This window comes from Ictalurus punctatus, chromosome 12 (assembly GCF_001660625.3).
Source record: "Ictalurus punctatus breed USDA103 chromosome 12, Coco_2.0, whole genome shotgun sequence".
NCBI classification, from domain to species: domain Eukaryota; kingdom Metazoa; phylum Chordata; class Actinopteri; order Siluriformes; family Ictaluridae; genus Ictalurus; species Ictalurus punctatus.
In genome coordinates, this window is record NC_030427.2 from 4,137,484 (window position 1) to 4,164,092 (window position 26,609).

At 43.8% G+C, this 26,609-nt stretch overlaps 2 protein-coding genes, 1 long non-coding RNA gene and 8 other non-coding genes across 12 annotated transcripts in view; 8 read left to right on the plus strand and 3 right to left on the minus strand.

Moving 5' to 3' along the window:
- Window positions 1–26,609, plus strand: part of LOC108272388 (piwi-like protein 1) — a 496,438-nt gene that overhangs the window by 451,215 nt on the left and 18,614 nt on the right. The window lies entirely within an intron of this gene.
- Window positions 1–26,609, plus strand: part of atg3 (autophagy related 3) — a gene marked incomplete in the record, with an annotated part of 729,311 nt that overhangs the window by 271,411 nt on the left and 431,291 nt on the right.
- On the plus strand, window positions 522–593 carry trnaw-cca (transfer RNA tryptophan (anticodon CCA)). The gene has a single exon. It is a non-coding gene; the product is annotated as a tRNA-Trp (tRNA).
- On the minus strand, window positions 5,467–5,539 carry trnak-uuu (transfer RNA lysine (anticodon UUU)). The gene has a single exon. It is a non-coding gene; the product is annotated as a tRNA-Lys (tRNA).
- On the plus strand, window positions 8,162–8,233 carry trnaw-cca (transfer RNA tryptophan (anticodon CCA)). Its single transcript has one exon. It is a non-coding gene; the product is annotated as a tRNA-Trp (tRNA).
- Window positions 9,692–9,763, plus strand: trnaw-cca (transfer RNA tryptophan (anticodon CCA)). Its single transcript has one exon. It is a non-coding gene; the product is annotated as a tRNA-Trp (tRNA).
- trnaw-cca (transfer RNA tryptophan (anticodon CCA)) lies at window positions 11,222–11,293 on the plus strand. Its single transcript has one exon. It is a non-coding gene; the product is annotated as a tRNA-Trp (tRNA).
- On the plus strand, window positions 12,752–12,823 carry trnaw-cca (transfer RNA tryptophan (anticodon CCA)). The gene has a single exon. It is a non-coding gene; the product is annotated as a tRNA-Trp (tRNA).
- Window positions 16,710–16,781, plus strand: trnaw-cca (transfer RNA tryptophan (anticodon CCA)). Its single transcript has one exon. It is a non-coding gene; the product is annotated as a tRNA-Trp (tRNA).
- On the minus strand, window positions 17,072–17,144 carry trnak-uuu (transfer RNA lysine (anticodon UUU)). Its single transcript has one exon. It is a non-coding gene; the product is annotated as a tRNA-Lys (tRNA).
- On the minus strand, window positions 20,822–26,264 carry LOC128634250 (uncharacterized). Of its 2 annotated transcripts, XR_008397581.1 has the most exons (4): window positions 25,030–26,223; window positions 23,725–23,843; window positions 23,474–23,622; window positions 20,822–23,297 (listed from the first exon to the last, which is right to left on the minus strand). It is a non-coding gene; the product is annotated as an uncharacterized LOC128634250 (long non-coding RNA). The 2 variants fall into 2 exon arrangements; XR_008397580.1 differs by lacking the exon at window positions 20,822–23,297 and having other exon boundaries at window positions 23,342–23,622; window positions 25,030–26,264.

Genomic DNA, 26,609 nt, shown 5'->3' on the forward strand with positions numbered 1-26,609 from the left:
TTTCTGCACAAGGAGACCAAAATTTCTAACAAACACGTTAATTCCACACCACAAACTGACGTGTAATCTTGGCTCTGTATGCCTCGCAAAAAGCAGGTTTACGCCACCTTTGCCACTGATTGCCCATCGTCTGACACGTATAATGACACAAAGGCCTCGTACAAATGGTAAATGTGTGAAGTTACCCAGAAGAAGGCTGAACCATGGTTCTATCGCATAGGCAGTTGAGTCCCTGAGTTGCGCTTCAGGTATAAGTTGTCCGTGCTTCACTCTCACGCACCGGGGTGAGATCTACCATTTGATCTTGAAAATCTCCCTTAATGTCCAGGGAAGGGAAACCAGGCAGGTTATGCCTTTAAAGGGCTCGTGCCTTGTCCTCTGAAAGAGCTCTTGCCCAGATGTCAGACACTAGTCGCAACAGTCACAGCCCACCACCTGTCTCCGAGTTCCAATGCGTCTTGATCGCCACGCCGATGAACAAGTATGCCTTGCACCACGATGCGCTATAGGCTTCGAGCTGGGACCTCGTGGCGCAACGGAAGCGCGTCTGACTCCAGATCAGAAGGTTGCGTGTTCAAATCACGTCGGGGTCATTCAATGTGCTCTCTTTCACACAGACCCATGATTTTCTGCGCAGTCTAATAAGGATGCTGTTATATGGACTCCAATCTCTATGATGACCACCCATGTCTTTGTCAACTTCATGCTAAAAGGTAACAAAGCTTAGGTAGCAACACTCTCACCTAGTAACCATTAGTAACTTGACAACCTGCTGAATGTTTGCCCTTAGTTTGCCCATTTTGCTAGCTGAACAAAACATGCTGGAAAGAGGCACCTTAGATGGTTTCACTGGACCTCTCAGAGGATCTGGAGGGTACTACAACACCCAAACAGGCACTTGAACCCTGGACCCTCAGATTAAAAGTCTGACGCTCTACCGACTGAGCTATCTGGGCTCGATGAGTGAGAGCGCACTTTACCCTGGAGCTTGTAGGTCAGGCCTGTGGACGCTCTAGTTCAACGGTTCTCACAGACATAAATGGTGCTCAGCCCTTGGCTTGGAAAGGGCCCATCCCATCTGGTTCTCATGGCTTTCTACAAACTATTAACACAGCTCAGCACCACTATTCAAGGATACAAACCAACAGGGTTCAACCACGGGTCTGTCCTTCATACTTCTTTACCCACTGACTGCCTGCAGTCTGAGACATACAAAGAGACAAGGTTCTTGTGAAACCTGTAAAATGGTGACGTTAACCAAGAGAATGTTGAACTTTGGTCCTATCTGTTATGTTGGCCAGTTTCTAAGTTGAGATCAACTTAACCCCAGTGCTTTCTGTTTAACGACCTTGTTCGTATTTTTGTTTACAACTAGCACACTTTTGACCAGAATGTCGCTTGGAAATCGTTACCAGCATAACTCTTATTCGTAAGGCGCACTCTGAAGGCTTGTCTTGGTTCAAGGAATGCCTTCGTGTCATGGTATGAGAACAAGTAGAATAGCATCAGCATTTTTAATTAAACTTGGCTTTTCTGCACAAGGAGACCAAAATTTCTAACAAACACGTTAATTCCACACCACAAACTGACGTGTAATCTTGGCTCTGTATGCCTCGCAAAAAGCAGGTTTACGCCACCTTTGCCACTGATTGCCCATCGTCTGACACGTATAATGACACAAAGGCCTCGTACAAATGGTAAATGTGTGAAGTTACCCAGAAGAAGGCTGAACCATGGTTCTATCGCATAGGCAGTTGAGTCCCTGAGTTGCGCTTCAGGTATAAGTTGTCCGCGCTTCACTCTCACGCACTGGGGTGAGATCTACCATTTGATCTTGAAAATCTCCCTTAATGTCCAGGGAAGGGAAACCAGGCAGGTTATGCCTTTAAAGGGCTCGTGCCTTGTCCTCTGAAAGAGCTCTTGCCCAGATGTCAGACACTAGTCGCAACAGTCACAGCCCACCACCTGTCTCCGAGTTCCAATGCGTCTTGATCGCCACGCCGATGAACAAGTATGCCTTGCACCATGATGCGCTATAGGCTTCGAGCTGGGACCTCATGGCGCAACGGAAGTGCGTCTGACTCCAGATCAGAAGGTTCAAATCATGTCGGGGTCATTCAATGTGCTCTTTTTCACACAGACCCATGATTTATTTTCTGTGCAGTCTAATAAGGATGCTGTTATATGGACTCCAATCTCTATGATGACCACCCATGTCTTTGTCAACTTCATGCTAAAAGGTAACAAAGCTTAGGTAGCAACACTCTCACCTAGTAACCATTAGTAACTTGACAACCTGCTGAATGTTTGCCCTTAGTTTGCCCATTTTGCTAGCTGAACAAAACATGCTGGAAAGAGGCACCTTAGATGGTTTCACTGGACCTCTCAGAGGATCTGGAGGGTACTACAACACCCAAACAGGCACTTGAACCCTGGACCCTCAGATTAAAAGTCTGATGCTCTACCGACTGAGCTATCTGGGCTCGAGGAGCGAGAGCGCACTTTACCCTGGAGCTTGTAGGTCAGGCCTGTGGACGCTCTAGTTCAACGGTTCTCACAGACATAAATGGTGCTCAGCCCTTGGCTTGGAAAGGGCCCATCCCATCTGGTTCTCATGGCTTTCTACAAACTATTAACACAGCTCAGCACCACTATTCAAGGATACAAACCAACAGGGTTCAACCACGGCTCTGTCCTTCATACTTCTTTACCCACTGACTGCCTGCAGTCTGAGACATACAAAGAGACAAGGTTCTTGTGAAACCTGTAAAATGGTGACGTTAACCAAGAGAATGTTGAACTTTGGTCCTATCTGTTATGTTGGCCAGTTTCTAAGTTGAGATCAACTTAACCCCAGTGCTTTCTGTTTAACGACCTTGTTCGTATTTTTGTTTACAACTAGCACACTTTTGACCAGCATGTCGCTTGGAAATCGTTACCAGCATAACTCTTATTCGTAAGGCGCACTCTGAAGGCTTGTCTTGGTTCAAGGAATGCCTTCGTGTCATGGTATGAGAACAAGTAGAATAGCATCAGCATTTTTAATTAAACTTGGCTTTTCTGCACAAGGAGACCAAAATTTCTAACAAACACGTTAATTCCACACCACAAACTGACGTGTAATCTTGGCTCTGTATGCCTCGCAAAAAGCAGGTTTACGCCACCTTTGCCACTGATTGCCCATCGTCTGACACGTATAATGACACAAAGGCCTCGTACAAATGGTAAATGTGTGAAGTTACCCAGAAGAAGGCTGAACCATGGTTCTATCGCATAGGCAGTTGAGTCCCTGAGTTGCGCTTCAGGTATAAGTTGTCCGCGCTTCACTCTCACGCACTGGGGTGAGATCTACCATTTGATCTTGAAAATCTCCCTTAATGTCCAGGGAAGGGAAACCAGGCAGGTTATGCCTTTAAAGGGCTCGTGCCTTGTCCTCTGAAAGAGCTCTTGCCCAGATGTCAGACACTAGTCGCAACAGTCACAGCCCACCACCTGTCTCCGAGTTCCAATGCGTCTTGATCGCCACGCCGATGAACAAGTATGCCTTGCACCATGATGCGCTATAGGCTTCGAGCTGGGACCTCATGGCGCAACGGAAGTGCGTCTGACTCCAGATCAGAAGGTTCAAATCATGTCGGGGTCATTCAATGTGCTCTTTTTCACACAGACCCATGATTTATTTTCTGTGCAGTCTAATAAGGATGCTGTTATATGGACTCCAATCTCCATGATGACCACCCATGTCTTTGTCAACTTCATGCTAAAAGGTAACAAAGCTTAGGTAGCAACACTCTCACCTAGTAACCATTAGTAACTTGACAACCTGCTGAATGTTTACCCTTAGTTTGCCCATTTTGCTTGTTGAACAAAACATGCTGGAAAGAGGCACCTTAGATGGTTTCACTGGACCTCTCAGAGGATCTGGAGGGTACTACAACACCCAAACAGGCACTTGAACCCTGGACCCTCAGATTAAAAGTCTGATGCTCTACCGACTGAGCTATCTGGGCTCGAGAGGAGAGAGAGCGCACTTTACCCTGGAGCTTGTAGGTCAGGCCTGTGGACGCTCTAGTTCAACGGTTCTCACAGACATAAATGGTGCTCAGCCCTTGGCTTGGAAAGGGCCCATCCCATCTGGTTCTCATGGCTTTCTACAAACTGTTAACACAGCTCAGCACCACTATTCAAGGATACAAACCAACAGGGTTCAACCACAGCTCTGTCCTTCATACTTCTTTACCCACTGACTGCCTGCAGTCTGAGACATACAAAGAGACAAGGTTCTTGTGAAACCTGTAAAATGGTGACGTTAACCAAGAGAATGTTGAACTTTGGTCCTATCTGTTATGTTGGCCAGTTTCTAAGTTGAGATCAACTTAACCCCAGTGCTTTCTGTTTAACGACCTTGTTCGTATTTTTGTTTACAACTAGCACACTTTTGACCAGCATGTCGCTTGGAAATCGTTACCAGCATAACTCTTATTCGTAAGGCGCACTCTGAAGGCTTGTCTTGGTTCAAGGAATGCCTTCGTGTCATGGTATGAGAACAAGTAGAATAGCATCAGCATTTTTAATTAAACTTGGCTTTTCTGCACAAGGAGACCAAAATTTCTAACAAACACGTTAATTCCACACCACAAACTGACGTGTAATCTTGGCTCTGTATGCCTCGCAAAAAGCAGGTTTACGCCACCTTTGCCACTGATTGCCCATCGTCTGACACGTATAATGACACAAAGGCCTCGTACAAATGGTAAATGTGTGAAGTTACCCAGAAGAAGGCTGAACCATGGTTCTATCGCATAGGCAGTTGAGTCCCTGAGTTGCGCTTCAGGTATAAGTTGTCCGCGCTTCACTCTCACGCACTGGGGTGAGATCTACCATTTGATCTTGAAAATCTCCCTTAATGTCCAGGGAAGGGAAACCAGGCAGGTTATGCCTTTAAAGGGCTCGTGCCTTGTCCTCTGAAAGAGCTCTTGCCCAGATGTCAGACACTAGTCGCAACAGTCACAGCCCACCACCTGTCTCCGAGTTCCAATGCGTCTTGATCGCCACGCCGATGAACAAGTATGCCTTGCACCACGATGCGCTATAGGCTTCGAGCTGGGACCTCATGGCGCAACGGAAGTGCGTCTGACTCCAGATCAGAAGGTTCAAATCATGTCGGGGTCATTCAATGTGCTCTTTTTCACACAGACCCATGATTTATTTTCTGTGCAGTCTAATAAGGATGCTGTTATATGGACTCCAATCTCTATGATGACCACCCATGTCTTTGTCAACTTCATGCTAAAAGGTAACAAAGCTTAGGTAGCAACACTCTCACCTAGTAACCATTAGTAACTTGACAACCTGCTGAATGTTTACCCTTAGTTTGCCCATTTTGCTTGCTGAACAAAACATGCTGGAAAGAGGCACCTTAGATGGTTTCACTGGACCTCTCAGAGGATCTGGAGGGTACTACAACACCCAAACAGGGACTTGAACCCTGGACCCTCAGATTAAAAGTCTGACGCTCTACCGACTGAGCTATCTGGGCTCGATGAGTGAGAGCGCACTTTACCCTGGAGCTTGTAGGTCAGGCCTGTGGACGCTCTAGTTCAACGGTTCTCACAGACATAAATGGTGCTCAGCCCTTGGCTTGGAAAGGGCCCATCCCATCTGGTTCTCATGGCTTTCTACAAACTATTAACACAGCTCAGCACCACTATTCAAGGATACAAACCAACAGGGTTCAACCACGGCTCTGTCCTTCATACTTCTTTACCCACTGACTGCCTGCAGTCTGAGACATACAAAGAGACAAGGTTCTTGTGAAACCTGTAAAATGGTGACGTTAACCAAGAGAATGTTGAACTTTGGTCCTATCTGTTATGTTGGCCAGTTTCTAAGTTGAGATCAACTTAACCCCAGTGCTTTCTGTTTAACGACCTTGTTCGTATTTTTGTTTACAACTAGCACACTTTTGACCAGCATGTCGCTTGGAAATCGTTACCAGCATAACTCTTATTCGTAAGGCGCACTCTGAAGGCTTGTCTTGGTTCAAGGAATGCCTTCGTGTCATGGTATGAGAACAAGTAGAATAGCATCAGCATTTTTAATTAAACTTGGCTTTTCTGCACAAGGAGACCAAAATTTCTAACAAACACGTTAATTCCACACCACAAACTGACGTGTAATCTTGGCTCTGTATGCCTCGCAAAAAGCAGGTTTACGCCACCTTTGCCACTGATTGCCCATCGTCTGACACGTATAATGACACAAAGGCCTCGTACAAATGGTAAATGTGTGAAGTTACCCAGAAGAAGGCTGAACCATGGTTCTATCGCATAGGCAGTTGAGTCCCTGAGTTGCGCTTCAGGTATAAGTTGTCCGCGCTTCACTCTCACGCACTGGGGTGAGATCTACCATTTGATCTTGAAAATCTCCCTTAATGTCCAGGGAAGGGAAACCAGGCAGGTTATGCCTTTAAAGGGCTCGTGCCTTGTCCTCTGAAAGAGCTCTTGCCCAGATGTCAGACACTAGTCGCAACAGTCACAGCCCACCACCTGTCTCCGAGTTCCAATGCGTCTTGATCGCCACGCCGATGAACAAGTATGCCTTGCACCATGATGCGCTATAGGCTTCGAGCTGGGACCTCATGGCGCAACGGAAGTGCGTCTGACTCCAGATCAGAAGGTTCAAATCATGTCGGGGTCATTCAATGTGCTCTCTTTCACACAGACCCATGATTTATTTTCTGTGCAGTCTAATAAGGATGCTGTTATATGGACTCCAATCTCTATGATGACCACCCATGTCTTTGTCAACTTCATGCTAAAAGGTAACAAAGCTTAGGTAGCAACACTCTCACCTAGTAACCATTAGTAACTTGACAACCTGCTGAATGTTTACCCTTAGTTTGCCCATTTTGCTTGCTGAACAAAACATGCTGGAAAGAGGCACCTTAGATGGTTTCACTGGACCTCTCAGAGGATCTGGAAGGTACTACAACACCCAAACAGGCACTTGAACCCTGGACCCTCAGATTAAAAGTCTGATGCTCTACCGACTGAGCTATCTGGGCTCGAGGAGCGAGAGCGCACTTTACCCTGGAGCTTGTAGGTCAGGCCTGTGGACGCTCTAGTTCAACGGTTCTCACAGACATAAATGGTGCTCAGCCCTTGGCTTGGAAAGGGCCCATCCCATCTGGTTCTCATGGCTTTCTACAAACTATTAACACAGCTCAGCACCACTATTCAAGGATACAAACCAACAGGGTTCAACCACGGCTCTGTCCTTCATACTTCTTTACCCACTGACTGCCTGCAGTCTGAGACATACAAAGAGACAAGGTTCTTGTGAAACCTGTAAAATGGTGACGTTAACCAAGAGAATGTTGAACTTTGGTCCTATCTGTTATGTTGGCCAGTTTCTAAGTTGAGATCAACTTAACCCCAGTGCTTTCTGTTTAACGACCTTGTTCGTATTTTTGTTTACAACTAGCACACTTTTGACCAGCATGTCGCTTGGAAATCGTTACCAGCATAACTCTTATTCGTAAGGCGCACTCTGAAGGCTTGTCTTGGTTCAAGGAATGCCTTCGTGTCATGGTATGAGAACAAGTAGAATAGCATCAGCATTTTTAATTAAACTTGGCTTTTCTGCACAAGGAGACCAAAATTTCTAACAAACACGTTAATTCCACACCACAAACTGACGTGTAATCTTGGCTCTGTATGCCTCGCAAAAAGCAGGTTTACGCCACCTTTGCCACTGATTGCCCATCGTCTGACACGTATAATGACACAAAGGCCTCGTACAAATGGTAAATGTGTGAAGTTACCCAGAAGAAGGCTGAACCATGGTTCTATCGCATAGGCAGTTGAGTCCCTGAGTTGCGCTTCAGGTATAAGTTGTCCGCGCTTCACTCTCACGCACCGGGGTGAGATCTACCATTTGATCTTGAAAATCTCCCTTAATGTCCAGGGAAGGGAAACCAGGCAGGTTATGCCTTTAAAGGGCTCGTGCCTTGTCCTCTGAAAGAGCTCTTGCCCAGATGTCAGACACTAGTCGCAACAGTCACAGCCCACCACCTGTCTCCGAGTTCCAATGCGTCTTGATCGCCACGCCGATGAACAAGTATGCCTTGCACCACGATGCGTTATAGGCTTCGAGCTGGGACCTCGTGGCGCAACGGAAGTGTGTCTGACTCCAGATCAGAAGGTTGCGTGTTCAAATCACGTCGGGGTCATTCAATGTGCTCTTTTTCACACAGACCCATGATTTTCTGCGCAGTCTAATAAGGATGCTGTTATATGGACTCCAATCTCTATGATGACCACCCATGTCTTTGTCAACTTCATGCTAAAAGGTAACAAAGCTTAGGTAGCAACACTCTCACCTAGTAACCATTAGTAACTTGACAACCTGCTGAATGTTTACCCTTAGTTTGCCCATTTTGCTTGCTGAACAAAACATGCTGGAAAGAGGCACCTTAGATGGTTTCACTGGACCTCTCAGAGGATCTGGAGGGTACTACAACACCCAAACAGGCACTTGAACCCTGGACCCTCAGATTAAAAGTCTGATGCTCTACCGACTGAGCTATCTGGGCTCGATGAGTGAGTGCGCACTTTACCCTCGAGCTTGTAGGTCAGGCCTGTGGACGCTCTAGTTCAACGGTTCTCACAGACATAAATGGTGCTCAGCCCTTGGCTTGGAAAGGGCCCATCCCATCTGGTTCTCATGGCTTTCTACAAACTATTAACACAGCTCAGCACCACTATTCAAGGATACAAACCAACAGGGTTCAACCACGGCTCTGTCCTTCATACTTCTTTACCCACTGACTGCCTGCAGTCTGAGACATACAAAGAGACAAGGTTCTTGTGAAACCTGTAAAATGGTGACGTTAACCAAGAGAATGTTGAACTTTGGTCCTATCTGTTATGTTGGCCAGTTTCTAAGTTGAGATCAACTTAACCCCAGTGCTTTCTGTTTAACGACCTTGTTCGTATTTTTGTTTACAACTAGCACACTTTTGACCAGCATGTCGCTTGGAAATCGTTACCAGCATAACTCTTATTCGTAAGGGGCACTCTGAAGGCTTGTCTTGGTTCAAGGAATGCCTTCGTGTCATGGTATGAGAACAAGTAGAATAGCATCAGCATTTTTAATTAAACTTGGCTTTTCTGCACAAGGAGACCAAAATTTCTAACAAACACGTTAATTCCACACCACAAACTGACGTGTAATCTTGGCTCTGTATGCCTCGCAAAAAGCAGGTTTACGCCACCTTTGCCACTGATTGCCCATCGTCTGACACGTATAATGACACAAAGGCCTCGTACAAATGGTAAATGTGTGAAGTTACCCAGAAGAAGGCTGAACCATGGTTCTATCGCATAGGCAGTTGAGTCCCTGAGTTGCGCTTCAGGTATAAGTTGTCCGTGCTTCACTCTCACGCACCGGGGTGAGATCTACCATTTGATCTTGAAAATCTCCCTTAATGTCCAGGGAAGGGAAACCAGGCAGGTTATGCCTTTAAAGGGCTCGTGCCTTGTCCTCTGAAAGAGCTCTTGCCCAGATGTCAGACACTAGTCGCAACAGTCACAGCCCACCACCTGTCTCCGAGTTCCAATGCGTCTTGATCGCCACGCCGATGAACAAGTATGCCTTGCACCACGATGCGCTATAGGCTTCGAGCTGGGACCTCGTGGCGCAACGGAAGTGCGTCTGACTCCAGATCAGAAGGTTGCGTGTTCAAATCACGTCGGGGTCATTCAATGTGCTCTTTTTCACACAGACCCATGATTTTCTGCGCAGTCTAATAAGGATGCTGTTATATGGACTCCAATCTCTATGATGACCACCCATGTCTTTGTCAACTTCATGCTAAAAGGTAACAAAGCTTAGGTAGCAACACTCTCACCTAGTAACCATTAGTAACTTGACAACCTGCTGAATGTTTACCCTTAGTTTGCCCATTTTGCTTGCTGAACAAAACATGCTGGAAAGAGGCACCTTAGATGGTTTCACTGGACCTCTCAGAGGATCTGGAGGGTACTACAACACCCAAACAGGGACTTGAACTCTGGACCCTCAGATCAAAAGTCTGACGCTCTACCGACTGAGCTATCTGGGCTCGATGAATGAGAGCGCACTTTACCCTCGAGCTTGTAGGTCAGGCCTGTGGACGCTCTAGTTCAACGGTTCTCACAGACATAAATGGTGCTCAGCCCTTGGCTTGGAAAGGGCCCATCCCATCTGGTTCTCATGGCTTTCTACAAACTATTAACACAGCTCAGCACCACTATTCAAGGATACAAACCAACAGGGTTCAACCACGGCTCTGTCCTTCATACTTCTTTACCCACTGACTGCCTGCAGTCTGAGACATACAAAGAGACAAGGTTCTTGTGAAACCTGTAAAATGGTGACGTTAACCAAGAGAATGTTGAACTTTGGTCCTATCTGTTATGTTGGCCAGTTTCTAAGTTGAGATCAACTTAACCCCAGTGCTTTCTGTTTAACGACCTTGTTCGTATTTTTGTTTACAACTAGCACACTTTTGACCAGCATGTCGCTTGGAAATCGTTACCAGCATAACTCTTATTCGTAAGGGGCACTCTGAAGGCTTGTCTTGGTTCAAGGAATGCCTTCGTGTCATGGTATGAGAACAAGTAGAATAGCATCAGCATTTTTAATTAAACTTGGCTTTTCTGCACAAGGAGACCAAAATTTCTAACAAACACGTTAATTCCACACCACAAACTGACGTGTAATCTTGGCTCTGTATGCCTCGCAAAAAGCAGGTTTACGCCACCTTTGCCACTGATTGCCCATCGTCTGACACGTATAATGACACAAAGGCCTCGTACAAATGGTAAATGTGTGAAGTTACCCAGAAGAAGGCTGAACCATGGTTCTATCGCATAGGCAGTTGAGTCCCTGAGTTGCGCTTCAGGTATAAGTTGTCCGTGCTTCACTCTCACGCACCGGGGTGAGATCTACCATTTGATCTTGAAAATCTCCCTTAATGTCCAGGGAAGGGAAACCAGGCAGGTTATGCCTTTAAAGGGCTCGTGCCTTGTCCTCTGAAAGAGCTCTTGCCCAGATGTCAGACACTAGTCGCAACAGTCACAGCCCACCACCTGTCTCCGAGTTCCAATGCGTCTTGATCGCCACGCCGATGAACAAGTATGCCTTGCACCACGATGCGCTATAGGCTTCGAGCTGGGACCTCGTGGCGCAACGGAAGTGCGTCTGACTCCAGATCAGAAGGTTGCGTGTTCAAATCACGTCGGGGTCATTCAATGTGCTCTTTTTCACACAGACCCATGATTTTCTGCGCAGTCTAATAAGGATGCTGTTATATGGACTCCAATCTCTATGATGACCACCCATGTCTTTGTCAACTTCATGCTAAAAGGTAACAAAGCTTAGGTAGCAACACTCTCACCTAGTAACCATTAGTAACTTGACAACCTGCTGAATGTTTACCCTTAGTTTGCCCATTTTGCTTGCTGAACAAAACATGCTGGAAAGAGGCACCTTAGATGGTTTCACTGGACCTCTCAGAGGATCTGGAGGGTACTACAACACCCAAACAGGGACTTGAACTCTGGACCCTCAGATCAAAAGTCTGACGCTCTACCGACTGAGCTATCTGGGCTCGATGAATGAGAGCGCACTTTACCCTCGAGCTTGTAGGTCAGGCCTGTGGACGCTCTAGTTCAACGGTTCTCACAGACATAAATGGTGCTCAGCCCTTGGCTTGGAAAGGGCCCATCCCATCTGGTTCTCATGGCTTTCTACAAACTATTAACACAGCTCAGCACCACTATTCAAGGATACAAACCAACAGGGTTCAACCACAGCTCTGTCCTTCATACTTCTTTACCCACTGACTGCCTGCAGTCTGAGACATACAAAGAGACAAGGTTCTTGTGAAACCTGTAAAATGGTGACGTTAACCAAGAGAATGTTGAACTTTGGTCCTATCTGTTATGTTGGCCAGTTTCTAAGTTGAGATCAACTTAACCCCAGTGCTTTCTGTTTAACGACCTTGTTCGTATTTTTGTTTACAACTAGCACACTTTTGACCAGCATGTCGCTTGGAAATCGTTACCAGCATAACTCTTATTCGTAAGGGGCACTCTGAAGGCTTGTCTTGGTTCAAGGAATGCCTTCGTGTCATGGTATGAGAACAAGTAGAATAGCATCAGCATTTTTAATTAAACTTGGCTTTTCTGCACAAGGAGACCAAAATTTCTAACAAACACGTTAATTCCACACCACAAACTGACGTGTAATCTTGGCTCTGTATGCCTCGCAAAAAGCAGGTTTACGCCACCTTTGCCACTGATTGCCCATCGTCTGACACGTATAATGACACAAAGGCCTCGTACAAATGGTAAATGTGTGAAGTTACCCAGAAGAAGGCTGAACCATGGTTCTATCGCATAGACACTTGAGTCCCTGAGTTGCGCTTCAGGTATAAGTTGTCCACGCTTCACTCTCGCGCACCGGGGTGAGATCTACCATTTGATCTTGAAAATCTCCCTTAATGTTCAGGGAAGGGAAACCTGGCAGGTTATCCCTTTAAAGGGCTTGTGCCCTGTCCTCTGAAAGAGCTCTTGCCCAGATGTCAGACACTAGTCGCAACAGTCACAGCCCACCACCTGTCTCCGAGTTCCAATGCGTCTTGATCGCCACGCCGATGAACAAGTATGCCTTGCACCACGATGCGCTATAGGCTTCAAGCTGGGACCTCGTGGCGCAACGGAAGCGCGTCTGACTCCAGATCAGAAGGTTGCGTGTTCAAATCACGTCGGGGTCATTCAATGTGCTCTTTTTCACACAGACCCATGATTTTCTGCGCAGTCTAATAAGGATGCTGTTATATGGACTCCAATCTCTATGATGACCACCCATGTCTTTGTCAACTTCATGCTAAAAGGTAACAAAGCTTAGGTAGCAACACTCTCACCTAGTAACCATTAGTAACTTGACAACCTGCTGAATGTTTACCCTTAGTTTGCCCATTTTGCTTGCTGAACAAAACATGCTGGAAAGAGGCACCTTAGATGGTTTCACTGGACCTCTCAGAGGATCTGGAGGGTACTACAACACCCAAACAGGCACTTGAACCCTGGACCCTCAGATTAAAAGTCTGATGCTCTACCGACTGAGCTATCTGGGCTTGAGGAGCGAGAGCGCACTTTACCCTGGAGCTTGTAGGTCAGGCCTGTGGACGCTCTAGTTCAACGGTTCTCACAGACATAAATGGTGCTCAGCCCTTGGCTTGGAAAGGGCCCATCCCATCTGGTTCTCATGGCTTTCTACAAACTATTAACACAGCTCAGCACCACTATTCAAGGATACAAACCAACAGGGTTCAACCACAGCTCTGTCCTTCATACTTCTTTACCCACTGACTGCCTGCAGTCTGAGACATACAAAGAGACAAGGTTCTTGTGAAACCTGTAAAATGGTGACGTTAACCAAGAGAATGTTGAACTTTGGTCCTATCTGTTATGTTGGCCAGTTTCTAAGTTGAGATCAACTTAACCCCAGTGCTTTCTGTTTAACGACCTTGTTCGTATTTTTGTTTACAACTAGCACACTTTTGACCAGCATGTCGCTTGGAAATCGTTACCAGCATAACTCTTATTCGTAAGGGGCACTCTGAAGGCTTGTCTTGGTTCAAGGAATGCCTTCGTGTCATGGTATGAGAACAAGTAGAATAGCATCAGCATTTTTAATTAAACTTGGCTTTTCTGCACAAGGAGACCAAAATTTCTAACAAACACGTTAATTCCACACCACAAACTGACGTGTAATCTTGGCTCTGTATGCCTCGCAAAAAGCAGGTTTACGCCACCTTTGCCACTGATTGCCCATCGTCTGACACGTATAATGACACAAAGGCCTCGTACAAATGGTAAATGTGTGAAGTTACCCAGAAGAAGGCTGAACCATGGTTCTATCGCATAGACACTTGAGTCCCTGAGTTGCGCTTCAGGTATAAGTTGTCCACGCTTCACTCTCACGCACTGGGGTGAGATCTACCATTTGATCTTGAAAATCTCCCTTAATGTTCAGGGAAGGGAAACCTGGCAGGTTATCCCTTTAAAGGGCTTGTGCCCTGTCCTCTGAAAGAGCTCTTGCCCAGATGTCAGACACTAGTCGCAACAGTCACAGCCCACCACCTGTCTCCGAGTTCCAATGCGTCTTGATCGCCACGCCGATGAACAAGTATGCCTTGCACCACGATGCGCTATAGGCTTCGAGCTGGGACCTCGTGGCGCAACGGAAGTGCGTCTGACTCCAGATCAGAAGGTTCAAATCATGTCGGGGTCATTCAATGTGCTCTTTTTCACACAGACCCATGATTTATTTTCTGTGCAGTCTAATAAGGATGCTGTTATATGGACTCCAATCTCTATGATGACCACCCATGTCTTTGTCAACTTCATGCTAAAAGGTAACAAAGCTTATGTAGCAACACTCTCACCTAGTAACCATTAGTAACTTGACAACCTGCTGAATGTTTACCCTTAGTTTGCCCATTTTGCTTGCTGAACAAAACATGCTGGAAAGAGGCACCTTAGATGGTTTCACTGGACCTCTCAGAGGATCTGGAGGGTACTACAACACCCAAACAGGGACTTGAACCCTGGACCCTCAGATTAAAAGTCTGACGCTCTAGACATAAATGGTGCTCAGCCCTTGGCTTGGAAAGGGCCCATCCCATCTGGTTCTCATGGCTTTCTACAAACTATTAACACAGCTCAGCACCACTATTCAAGGATACAAACCAACAGGGTTCAACCACGGGTCTGTCCTTCATACTTCTTTACCCACTGACTGCCTGCAGTCTGAGACATACAAAGAGACAAGGTTCTTGTGAAACCTGTAAAATGGTGACGTTAACCAAGAGAATGTTGAACTTTGGTCCTATCTGTTATGTTGGCCAGTTTCTAAGTTGAGATCAACTTAACCCCAGTGCTTTCTGTTTAACGACCTTGTTCGTATTTTTGTTTACAACTAGCACACTTTTGACCAGCATGTCGCTTGGAAATCGTTACCAGCATAACTCTTATTCGTAAGGGGCACTCTGAAGGCTTGTCTTGGTTCAAGGAATGCCTTCGTGTCATGGTATGAGAACAAGTAGAATAGCATCAGCATTTTTAATTAAACTTGGCTTTTCTGCACAAGGAGACCAAAATTTCTAACAAACACGTTAATTCCACACCACAAACTGACGTGTAATCTTGGCTCTGTATGCCTCGCAAAAAGCAGGTTTACGCCACCTTTGCCACTGATTGCCCATCGTCTGACACGTATAATGACACAAAGGCCTCGTACAAATGGTAAATGTGTGAAGTTACCCAGAAGAAGGCTGAACCATGGTTCTATCGCATAGGCAGTTGAGTCCCTGAGTTGCGCTTCAGGTATAAGTTGTCCGCGCTTCACTCTCACGCACTGGGGTGAGATCTACCATTTGATCTTGAAAATCTCCCTTAATGTCCAGGGAAGGGAAACCTGGCAGGTTATGCCTTTAAAGGGCTCGTGCCTTGTCCTCTGAAAGAGCTCTTGCCAGATGTCAGACACTAGTCGCAACAGTCACAGCCCACCACCTGTCACTTTACCCTCGAGCTTGTAGGTCAGGCCTGTGGATGCTCTAGTTCAACGGTTCTCACAGACATAAATGGTGCTCAGCCCTTGGCTTGGAAAGGGCCCATCCCATCTGGTTCTCATGGCTTTCTACAAACTATTAACACAGCTCAGCACCACTATTCAAGGATACAAACCAACAGGGTTCAACCACGGCTCTGTCCTTCATACTTCTTTACCCACTGACTGCCTGCAGTCTGAGACATACAAAGAGACAAGGTTCTTGTGAAACCTGTAAAATGGTGACGTTAACCAAGAGAATGTTGAACTTTGGTCCTATCTATTATGTTGGCCAGTTTCTAAGTTGAGATCAACTTAACCCCAGTGCTTTCTGTTTAACGACCTTGTTCGTATTTTTGTTTACAACTAGCACACTTTTGACCAGCATGTCGCTTGGAAATCGTTACCAGCATAACTCTTATTCGTAAGGCTCACTCTGGAGGCTTGTCTTGGTTCAAGGAATGCCTTCGTGTCATGGTATGAGAACAAGTAGAATAGCATCAGCATTTTTAATTAAACTTGGCTTTTCTGCACAAGGAGACCAAAATTTCTAACAAACACGTTAATTCCACACCACAAACTGACGTGTAATCTTGGCTCTGTATGCCTCGCAAAAAGCAGGTTTACGCCACCTTTGCCACTGATTGCCCATCGTCTGACACGTATAATGACACAAAGGCCTCGTACAAATGGTAAATGTGTGAAGTTACCCAGAAGAAGGCTGAACCATGGTTCTATCGCATAGACACTTGAGTCCCTGAGTTGCGCTTCAGGTATAAGTTGTCCACGCTTCACTCTCACGCACTGGGGTGAGATCTACCATTTGATCTTGAAAATCTCCCTTAATGTTCAGGGAAGGGAAACCTGGCAGGTTATCCCTTTAAAGGGCTTGTGCCCTGTCCTCTGAAAGAGCTCTTGCCCAGATGTCAGACACTAGTCGCAACAGTCACAGCCCACCACCTGTCTCCGAGTTCCAATGCGTCTTGATCGCCACGCCGATGAACAAGTATGCCTTGCACCACGATGCGCTATAGGCTTCGAGCTGGGACCTCGTGGCGCAACGGTACTGCGTCTGACTCCAGATCAGAAGGTTGCGTGTTCAAATCACGTCGGGGTCATTCAATGTGCTCTTTTTCACACAGACCCATGATTTTCTGCGCAGTCTAATAAGGATGCTGTTATATGGACTCCAATCTCTATGATGACCACCCATGTCTTTGTCAACTTCATGCTAAAAGGTAACAAAGCTTAGGTAGCAACACTCTCACCTAGTAACCATTAGTAACTTGACAACCTGCTGAATGTTTACCCTTAGTTTGCCCATTTTGCTTGCTGAACAAAACATGCTGGAAAGAGGCACCTTAGATGGTTTCACTGGACCTCTCAGAGGATCTGGAGGGTACTACAACACCCAAACAGGGACTTGAACCCTGGACCCTCAGATTAAAAGTCTGACGCTCTACCGACTGAGCTATCTGGGCTCGATGAGTGAGAGCGCACTTTACCCTGGAGCTTGTAGGTCAGGCCTGTGGACGCTCTAGTTCAACGGTTCTCACAGACATAAATGGTGCTCAGCCCTTGGCTTGGAAAGGGCCCATCCCATCTGGTTCTCATGGCTTTCTACAAACTATTAACACAGCTCAGCACCACTATTCAAGGATACAAACCAACAGGGTTCAACCACGGCTCTGTCCTTCATACTTCTTTACCCACTGACTGCCTGCAGTCTGAGACATACAAAGAGACAAGGTTCTTGTGAAACCTGTAAAATGGTGACGTTAACCAAGAGAATGTTGAACTTTGGTCCTATCTGTTATGTTGGCCAGTTTCTAAGTTGAGATCAACTTAACCCCAGTGCTTTCTGTTTAACGACCTTGTTCGTATTTTTGTTTACAACTAGCACACTTTTGACCAGCATGTCGCTTGGAAATCGTTACCAGCATAACTCTTATTCGTAAGGCGCACTCTGAAGGCTTGTCTTGGTTCAAGGAATGCCTTCGTGTCATGGTATGAGAACAAGTAGAATAGCATCAGCTATCCTCTTGGTTTTTTTTCTTTTTTTTTTGTAGCAAAAGTCAGGTCCTCTCTCATTTCAACAGGTCCTCTTGTTGGTGAATACACAGCAATCTTCTAAGGGTATTAGCATTTCTCGGAGCAGACATTGTAACAGATAGTTGCAGAGTTTCTTCTGTGTTTTAACCACAACGTCTTAACCATTATTTTAACACTGAGACACACGACTCCCTTTAATTCGTTAACAAACACATTTGTAAGAATTCTGGTCAGCAAAACCCCCAAAAGAACACCTGTGTGTCTCTCTCTCTCACACCCACCCCCGCACACCCACATGGTCATCAGAGGTCATAAATGTGCTGCTGGGACATGGGATGTCAAAGCATAGATGAAAGCTTATGTATTTAGCGAAAGTTCTGTGTAAGTATCCTCATTGGTGAACCATTTTCTGAAATCTTGTTTATAGTTTAAACAAAATGCACGACTCTTTTAAAACACCGTCTTTAAAAAAGGTTTTTCACCCTTAAATTAACCTGGTTAGAAGGTAGGATATGTAATACATATTTTCATTTTCTTCAGGCATATTGTCACTTCAGTCTTCACAACAAATAACACCGATGATTTTGACCTTTCTTTCAGTAAAAGAGAACAACGACGACATACAGCCTTGAAGGACTGTAGAAATTTTTATTTTACATTCTAAAGGGTTAGGTTTAGAAGGCATGTAATACGCGCGTTTCTTATAAAACACCGTCTTTAAAACGTTTACCTCCTAAAGGGACCTATTTAGAAGGTATGTAAAAACTTTTTTTTTTTTTTTTTGAACATTTCTTCGGGTAGATCAATGTTTTAGAGTATTTATTTCAGTACATTTTTATTCAAAGTCATGCCAATTTCTCAAAAGTGCAATCAATAAAGTTTAATTTATTTCACAAGCTTACATTCTGCTCATTTATGTTCACATTCAACCATTGTGTATTTTCTAAAAGCGGAGCTATACAAAACAAACCCCCCCAATCTAAATTTAATGTGGGGTTGCAAGATAAAAATTCTAATTTATTGAATTAATTAAATATTTAAAGTTGTACACATTATTTTGATGAGTGGTGTTGACATAATAATGTTGATAATTACATCAACTTAACATTGTGTGTAATTTCTGAATTAATTGATTTAAAACAAAATTTACGTCATAGTACATTTACATTTATTCATTTAACAGAGTGTTAGAGGACCTGTAGACTGAACAAATACTAAGGACATTACAATATGAGTATCATTTCACTTATCATTAAATTCTACTAAAGCAATGAATTTGGGGGCGTGTTCTCAATAGTGATATGACCAATAGTGGACTCGTGTATAGGCTACACCTGCTAATACATTTGATGGACTATTTTGCACTAGTACACGTAGCTAATGCTAGTCATATTTAGCAGTGTCATTTGAATATCTACTCTTTAGTTTACCGTAGCAGTGGAAAAGAAGGAAAAAGTTTCATTTGACAAATCTGCTCTTCTAGAGAGGGCTTTTCATTTGTGCTATAGGAAAGATAAGCATGATTACATTTCTGCTTATTCATGTAAACCTCAACTACATTGTGTAATCTAATTTCATGTATTGATACATTTTTTATTTTATTTTTAAAAATCTTTTGTCATTCCCACACGTAGCCTTCTAGCTCCACAGCCTTTGGACTGTGGATAGTTCTATGAGAGATAAAAGTAGTAGACACAGTGTGCAATATGTGCAATGTTCAGTACGTCATATAATAATAATAATAATAATGAGTCTTTATTGATCACATATACATTACAGCACAATGAAATTCTTTTCTTTGCATATCCCAGGTTGTTAGGAAGTTGGGGTCAGAGCACAGGGTCAGCCATGATACAGCGCCCCTGGAGTAGAGAGGGTTAAGGGGCTTGCTCAAGGGCCCAACAGTAGCAGTGCTGCCCCCATCTTGAATCATATTATCGTAAATACTTAAATGTGCAGTCATTTGTTTCTTTTTTTCCACTTTTTTATTCAATTCCTACTTATTCAGGCTCAGAGTCATGTAGGCTGCATTGAATTTTATTTTCAATTCCCTCATCTCTTTTTCAGTGACTTTATCAGTAGCACGTTGCACTGCTTTCACGATTGGGGTGGCACGAGGGGCAGACCTAGCAATGACACAATCCCTGGCGGTCTCATGTTTTGTACTCTCTCCATGCTTCTTTACGGTTTCTTTTTTAAAATGACTCGAACTGGTAATGAACTCTGTTTTACCAGCAATATCTTGTCCTGCTTTAGCACAAAAGGTGCCGTACATTTTCCCTTTGTCATAACATAACCAGGCGAAGTCTTGTAGCCAAGCTGATTTAAACTGTCTTGTCGGGATGAGAGCCGCAGGGATGGGAGAAGACTCACCTCGCTGCGCTTGGCTGTCATCATCTGTAAAAGATTGCACACCGATTGAAACGGGCCGGGATGACTCAAATGTCACTTGAGAACTTTCACTGGTCGAGTGGGTCTCAACATCGTCGGCATCTGATGTAGAGGAGGCAGGGTTTGGACAGGCAGGTGATGAGGAAAAAGTCTGATATTTTTCTTGTCAGCTGACTAACGTTAGTTAACTACGCAGTTAGCTAGCCTACATATAACGGATAAATTCACATTCTAACAAACTAAACCACATCAAAATAAATTAAACACCTTTAATAAAAAGGCTCAGGCAGGGTTAGGTTAGGCGATGACTCAACCCAACACTCATTGGTGTGGGAGGTGGCACAGGCACAAAACCTTGTCCTTCATTCTGTATATATTCCTCTATATGTATTTAACATTCTATGAGAAAATATCAGTTGTATAAAAAAAAATGGAAAAGAAATTATATATATATATTTTTAATCTATATATTGTGTTAAAAACGAATTCTGCCACTTTAAAAAAAATTAATTTTCATGAATCTCATGAAAATGAATCACAGGTAAATGAATCAACGTAAATTAATCACATGAAAATGTATCACTTGAATATGAATCTCATGAAAATGAATCATATGTAAATGAATCACATGTAAATGAACCATATGAAAATGAATAAATAAATTAAAGACTTTAAAAAAAAATCTGTCTAAATGTAAGATGTTTTAGGTGAGGTTAACTATTGGGGGTTGGAGGATCAGTTTAAAGAACATATTTGTTTCTGATGGTTAAGTTCAGGGTTAGGGTTGGCCCCTAAGTTTCAACATTGTAAAAGGGAGTTTTTATTGGTTAAAAATTAGGTGATTAGAGTTTATTGTTTGGGTAAGCCCCTAGATTTCAAGATAAAAAATGGTTTTAATGGTTGGAATAGAAGTTCTAATTGGGTTTAAGGGTACTGGATCTATGTTCCCCATCCCTATTGTCCAACTTGTACAGATGAAATTTAATCTGGCCCAAATTTAGGGCCGAACCAGGAAAAAGTTCCATTAATTTTGTCCATGTTCCCTCTCAGATCCTTCTTCCTATTGATTACTCCCCTCCCCCCTGAGAAGAAATGCCTTTCTCTCTATTAATATATACCCCCACACACATTTTATATATAATATTATATTATATTTATATTTTTGTGTCACGATATGGAGGTTGAGACGGATGCAAGTGCAGATTTTTCAAGTTTAATAAAGAACTAAACAAAATACAAAAGATACTGACATTGGGGCAAATCACTGTGGCAAAGACTAAACATAAACCAAAGAGAAAAACACAGCACCAGGGACAAAGGTAAAGAAGGACAAACGTGAGACAAAGAGTGCAGTGAAAACTGGCTAAATACACAAGTGCTTACCAGGAATGTGATCCAGGTGCAGGTGGTCATGTGACTGTGATGCAGTGGCTGCTGGGAACTGTAGTTCAGATTTCCTTCTCTGATTACATGACATAATGGTGTATGGTGTACTATGTGGTAATGTACGGGTATTACTCTGTGTGTGTGTGTGTGTGTGTGTGTGTGTGTGTGTGTGTGTGTGTGTTTATACAGAGGCTGAATGTGTTGGCCACTCTGGTTCAGGGTAACTTACCCAAAATACATCAGAGCATCATCACAGCTCTCATTACTGTGGATGTCCACGCCAGAGACATCGTCACTGAGCTCGTCAATGAAAGGGTACAGATGGCTACACACCTTCTCTTCAGAGCGAAGGGAATCATGGGTGTCGTCAGATCTGATTGGTCAGAAGCTGTTAATAAATCTTTTAAAAATAACTGCAGCTCTGACAGCAGTGCATATGCAGATCAGTTCCCAGGTTTATACAGTATGAACGCACTCATTATAAACTATCCATGCTATATCGTCAGCGAGAATGCCCAATTCGTATACAATGAGATTGTATATACATCACGTCTTTTTGTATGTGTTCACGTAGGTGAACACGCAGAAGCAGCTGTGCTAATACTGGGACGTGGATCTGGATCACCTTGGCGGTCATGCTGGAGACGGGTTGCAGGGAGCGGGCGCATAGAGCTGCCTCGATGTTCGACTGAAGCGCGCCGTAGTCGTGCTCGGGGACGCCCACACCAGGAAAGAGGTCCGACTGAATACCGCTAAACGCACACAAGAAAGATTGGATTGACTCGATTGACACTAGGTTCAAGATTTTCAGATTATGGATGTTCAGATGTTCCAGGATTCTTTACTTTTCATCTGGTATAACATTACAAGGTGCTAATGTTATATACTTTAAATGCTTTAAAAAAAAAAGTTATATAGTATATAATTACAGCTTTTTAGTTTCAAAGAATTTGCAAATGTCAGTTAATTGTATTTCCTAATTTGTCCTGGAATTTCCTCCTAGTGCCTGATTCCAGTGATCCTGTGATAATGATAATGTTTTGTCTCTCCACTTTTGATTTTACGGGTTATTCAAATCCCTTGGTTTTGATTCTCTGGGTTATTGAAATCTCTTGGTTTTGATTCTCTGGGTTAGTAGAATCCCTTGGTTTTGATTTTCTGGGTTATCAGAAATCTCTTGGTTTTGATTTTCTGGATTATTAGAAATCCCTTGGTTTTGATTTTCTGGGTTATTAGAAATCCCTTGGTTTTGATTTTATGTGTAATTTGAGAACCCCTGGTTTTGATTCTATGTGTAAGTGAAATAGCCCTTTTCTGGAACATAAGAGTAAGGTAGATGAGCTCTTTTTTAACCCTATTGGTAGTGATATCATAGTCTTCTTGAAACATATGGGTTATTTACTGGGTAAATACAATATAAATACTGGAGCTTAAGCTCAGGGTATCAGATCACTTCTGAGAATTCTCATCGGTGTGGATCTCGTGTGGTGGAACGGAACAATAAAGCTGGACCCTTGCTTCTTCTCACTCACGGCTGGTGTATTTTTTCTATCTCCAACTGGTCTCAGAGGTAGATGTGAGTATTGGCTTCTAAGTTGAATTTTAAGTGTTTTTGGGTAATAGGCTAAATTTGAGCAAACACCTTTGATACTCCATATGTAAGCTTTGGCGTTCTTTACTATTTATCAATTTATTTTATTTTAAGTTCTGGGTCATCCTTGAGTAACTTGTGCAGGTTGGAGTATCGTAGCGCTCTAATCAACACCACGTTCTCACTCAGGTGTGGGTTCTCTCGCATCAGAGACCTGGAAAACACACACACACACACACACACACACACACACACACACACACACACACACGATTTATTCCAGCAAGACATCTGTTACATTTATAGATAGTTTCAGTTAACAATTTAGAAAAAACAACGGATGAATCTAGTCTAATCTAATATGTTCACCCTGTTCGTAGACGGACATACCCGGCCATGACGATAACAGAGTTGACGACTCTCATGCTGAAGTCGTAGTGGTCCTGCCGGGAAAGCTGCTTGCTGCACAGCTTATACAGCTGAATCATCTTCTTCGCCAGAGTCTCACTGGACTTGAAGCCCTCAGCTCACAAGTCCACCTACAGCAAAAAAGACAACGTGAAACGGTTCTGTAACACGCCAGAATACATCCGTTATTGCGTTCATTACATAATGTAATGAATGACGGCACCCGAGCACACCTCTGCGATGACGGCGTGATTGGGCACAATCATGGAGACGGATCTGAAGCGGCCTCCAGGTTGTCCCGGAGCTCGGTCCTGCCTGCGTAGCCTGGGTTCATCGTGATTAAGGCAACTTCCTACAAATGGAAGCAGGGGAAATGATAACGATTCAAACCCTTGCTAATATTCTGAAATCGATTGCAACACTGAATGAGTCTGTTCCAAGAATCAATTCAGCACAAATCTCGAATTAAAGGTTAGGGGAACAACCCGCAATATTAAGTACATAGGATCATTATCATCATTAACAGGGCGATTCCTAAATACCTGGTGTCTATTCATAGATACCAGGTAATGGGAATAGAGTCGATTCAAAGGAATCAAGCTTTGGAGTCGACTCTATAGTCATTGTGAATATGGAGTCAACTCCAAAGCTTGATTGTGGGGGAAACATGACTGAAGAACCTTGATTTCTCAGTTTGGGAACAATGACAAAGAAATAGTCGGGAGACGCAGAGCGTTTGGCATCGTTGTGACAAACGCTGATTCTCACAGCTTTTTTTTTGTTTTTAATTACTCAACAACTAAGACACAAACCCCTTGTTTATTCCTTCACTTTCATCTTTCACTACTTTTTTTATTTTACATTTTGTTCTGATTCTTTCCCCCTGAATGTCTGGCTAGAACTTTCTGGAACTGGGAGCTAATGCTAAATTTAATGTTCTGTTAGAAAAGACAGCTTGATGTGTGATTTCATTAAATTCATTCGATTTAAATATCTTGTCTTTCTAAGAAAAACTGCTGATTAAGCAATACACTATACCATATTCATGAGAAAGTAGAATGTTGTATTTGTTATTTGACGTTTGTGTAAATTCAATACGTCGTTTTCAGCTAGTGATTAAAGAATCGGTTCATGAGTCATCTTTGTCAGATATGCTGGTGGCGCTTTCTGATTTTAGTCATTTAACCATTCAAAAGAGTTATTTGTGTGTGGAACAGTGTTGCATTGCACCCGCGAATACCTGCAACCTGGAATGGAAAATAAGATTTATTTTGTTCCAACACTTTTTTGTTGTTGTTGTTGTTGCTGTTATTGTTGCTCCAAAACTGAAAAGTGTTAAAATGGAAGCAGAAGTAAGTGTAGCTTCTTAAATTGTGTAATGTAACAGTGTTTTTCAATCTTTTTTGAGCCATGGCACATTTTTTACATTGGAAAAATCTTGCGGCACACCACCAACCAAAAATGTTACAGAATGACACTCTGTAGCCTAATACAGTATATATAATTACAATGTAGTTTCTCAATTTATTTATACTCACTTAGAGTGAAACCTGGGCCTGTTTAGATGAACACAAAGCCGATATCCTGGCAGGAATTGAAGAAAGGCATACACAAAGCTCTTCTTCACCAGCTTTCAGTCTCTCTCTGTTTTTAGTTTTTATAGCAGTTAGGCTTGAAAAGCTCAGCTCACACACATATGTTGTGGAAAATTGGAGCAATGTCAAAACTTTGTTGGCCGGAATGGGGAATTCCTTGGCAGCAGTCAACCAAAAACTGTCCAAAGGAAGTTCAGCAAATCTTAGCTTTAAACCACGATCTTGTTTCAGTTCAGTTAGTTCCTCCTGCTCCTGTAAAGTCATGTCCTTTCCAACAGCAGTCAAGGCATTCAGTGGAGGCTGAAGAGAAATAAAATGACAACTTCTCCTCAAGAGTTTTCAGATGTTTACCTATTACCTCGCACAGTGCAGCAGGGTGATCTTGCCGTTCCTCTGTGAGTGGGAACATCTCAAGGTTGGCACTTTGCACATGTTGTTGCCAGAGGTGCACCTTTAAATGGAATCCATTTATTTTATCCATGCTTGTAAGCAGGTTCTCATTTCGGCCTTGCATCAGTGTGTTCGGTTCATTCAGATGATGAAATATATCTGCCAGGTATGCCAGCTTTGCACACCACTCATCACTTGCAAACAGATTTGAGTAATCAGACCTCTCATTTGTCAGAAACACTTTAAGTTCCTCCCGCAGCTCATACACACGGGCCAGCAACTTGTCACGCTACAACCATCGGACCGCTGTATGGAGCAAAGATGCAAATATACCTTTTCAAAGGTCATGTCTTTACAAAGTTCCCTATGTGCACAACATCATCCAACACAGGAACTAGTTCTGCTGGTAAAGTCTTTGCAACGAAGGCCTCACTGTGCAGAAAACAGTGTGTAACAATAAGATCTGGGTTTCTTTCCTTCACTCTGCTAACGAAGCCTTAGGTGTGCCCGACCATGGCTGCAGCTCCATCAGTGCAATTTTCCCACGTAAGTCCTCCCTGGTCAAGATATTCCGATTTGACCCAAAAAATTTCCTCTCCTGTTGTTTTTTTCTGGCAGTGCCTTACAAAATAGGAAGTTTTCTCTAATGGCATCTCCATCCACAAAACGCACATTGGCCAAGAGCTGAGAATATCCGTAGACTCATCAGGTTGCAACACAAATTTCCTACTGATGCGTATCTTTTCCAAAACATGGCTTTCGATGTCTGTAGACATGTCATCAATATGTCTGGCGATTGTGTTATCTGAGAGCGGGAGTTTAGATATGTCTTTAACCGCGTCAGGGCCGAGCATCTCGTTGACAGTGTGTTTGCGGGCAGGTAGTATTAACGTCTCTGCCACAGTGTGGGACTTTTTTCATTTAGCTACAAGTTCAGCAACTAGCTTTGAGGGCTTTCTCATTTACCTTTGTGGTTTTTCTCATTAATGTTGCCTGTTTCGGTGTTTTCACACAGGCAAACAAAATAGTCCATCGGCTTGTTTTGAAGCGACGGGTGTTTCGCTTGGAGATAGCGTTTAAGCTTGCTTGGCACCATGGCGCTATTGGACTGCTTCTCGCCACACACCAAGCAT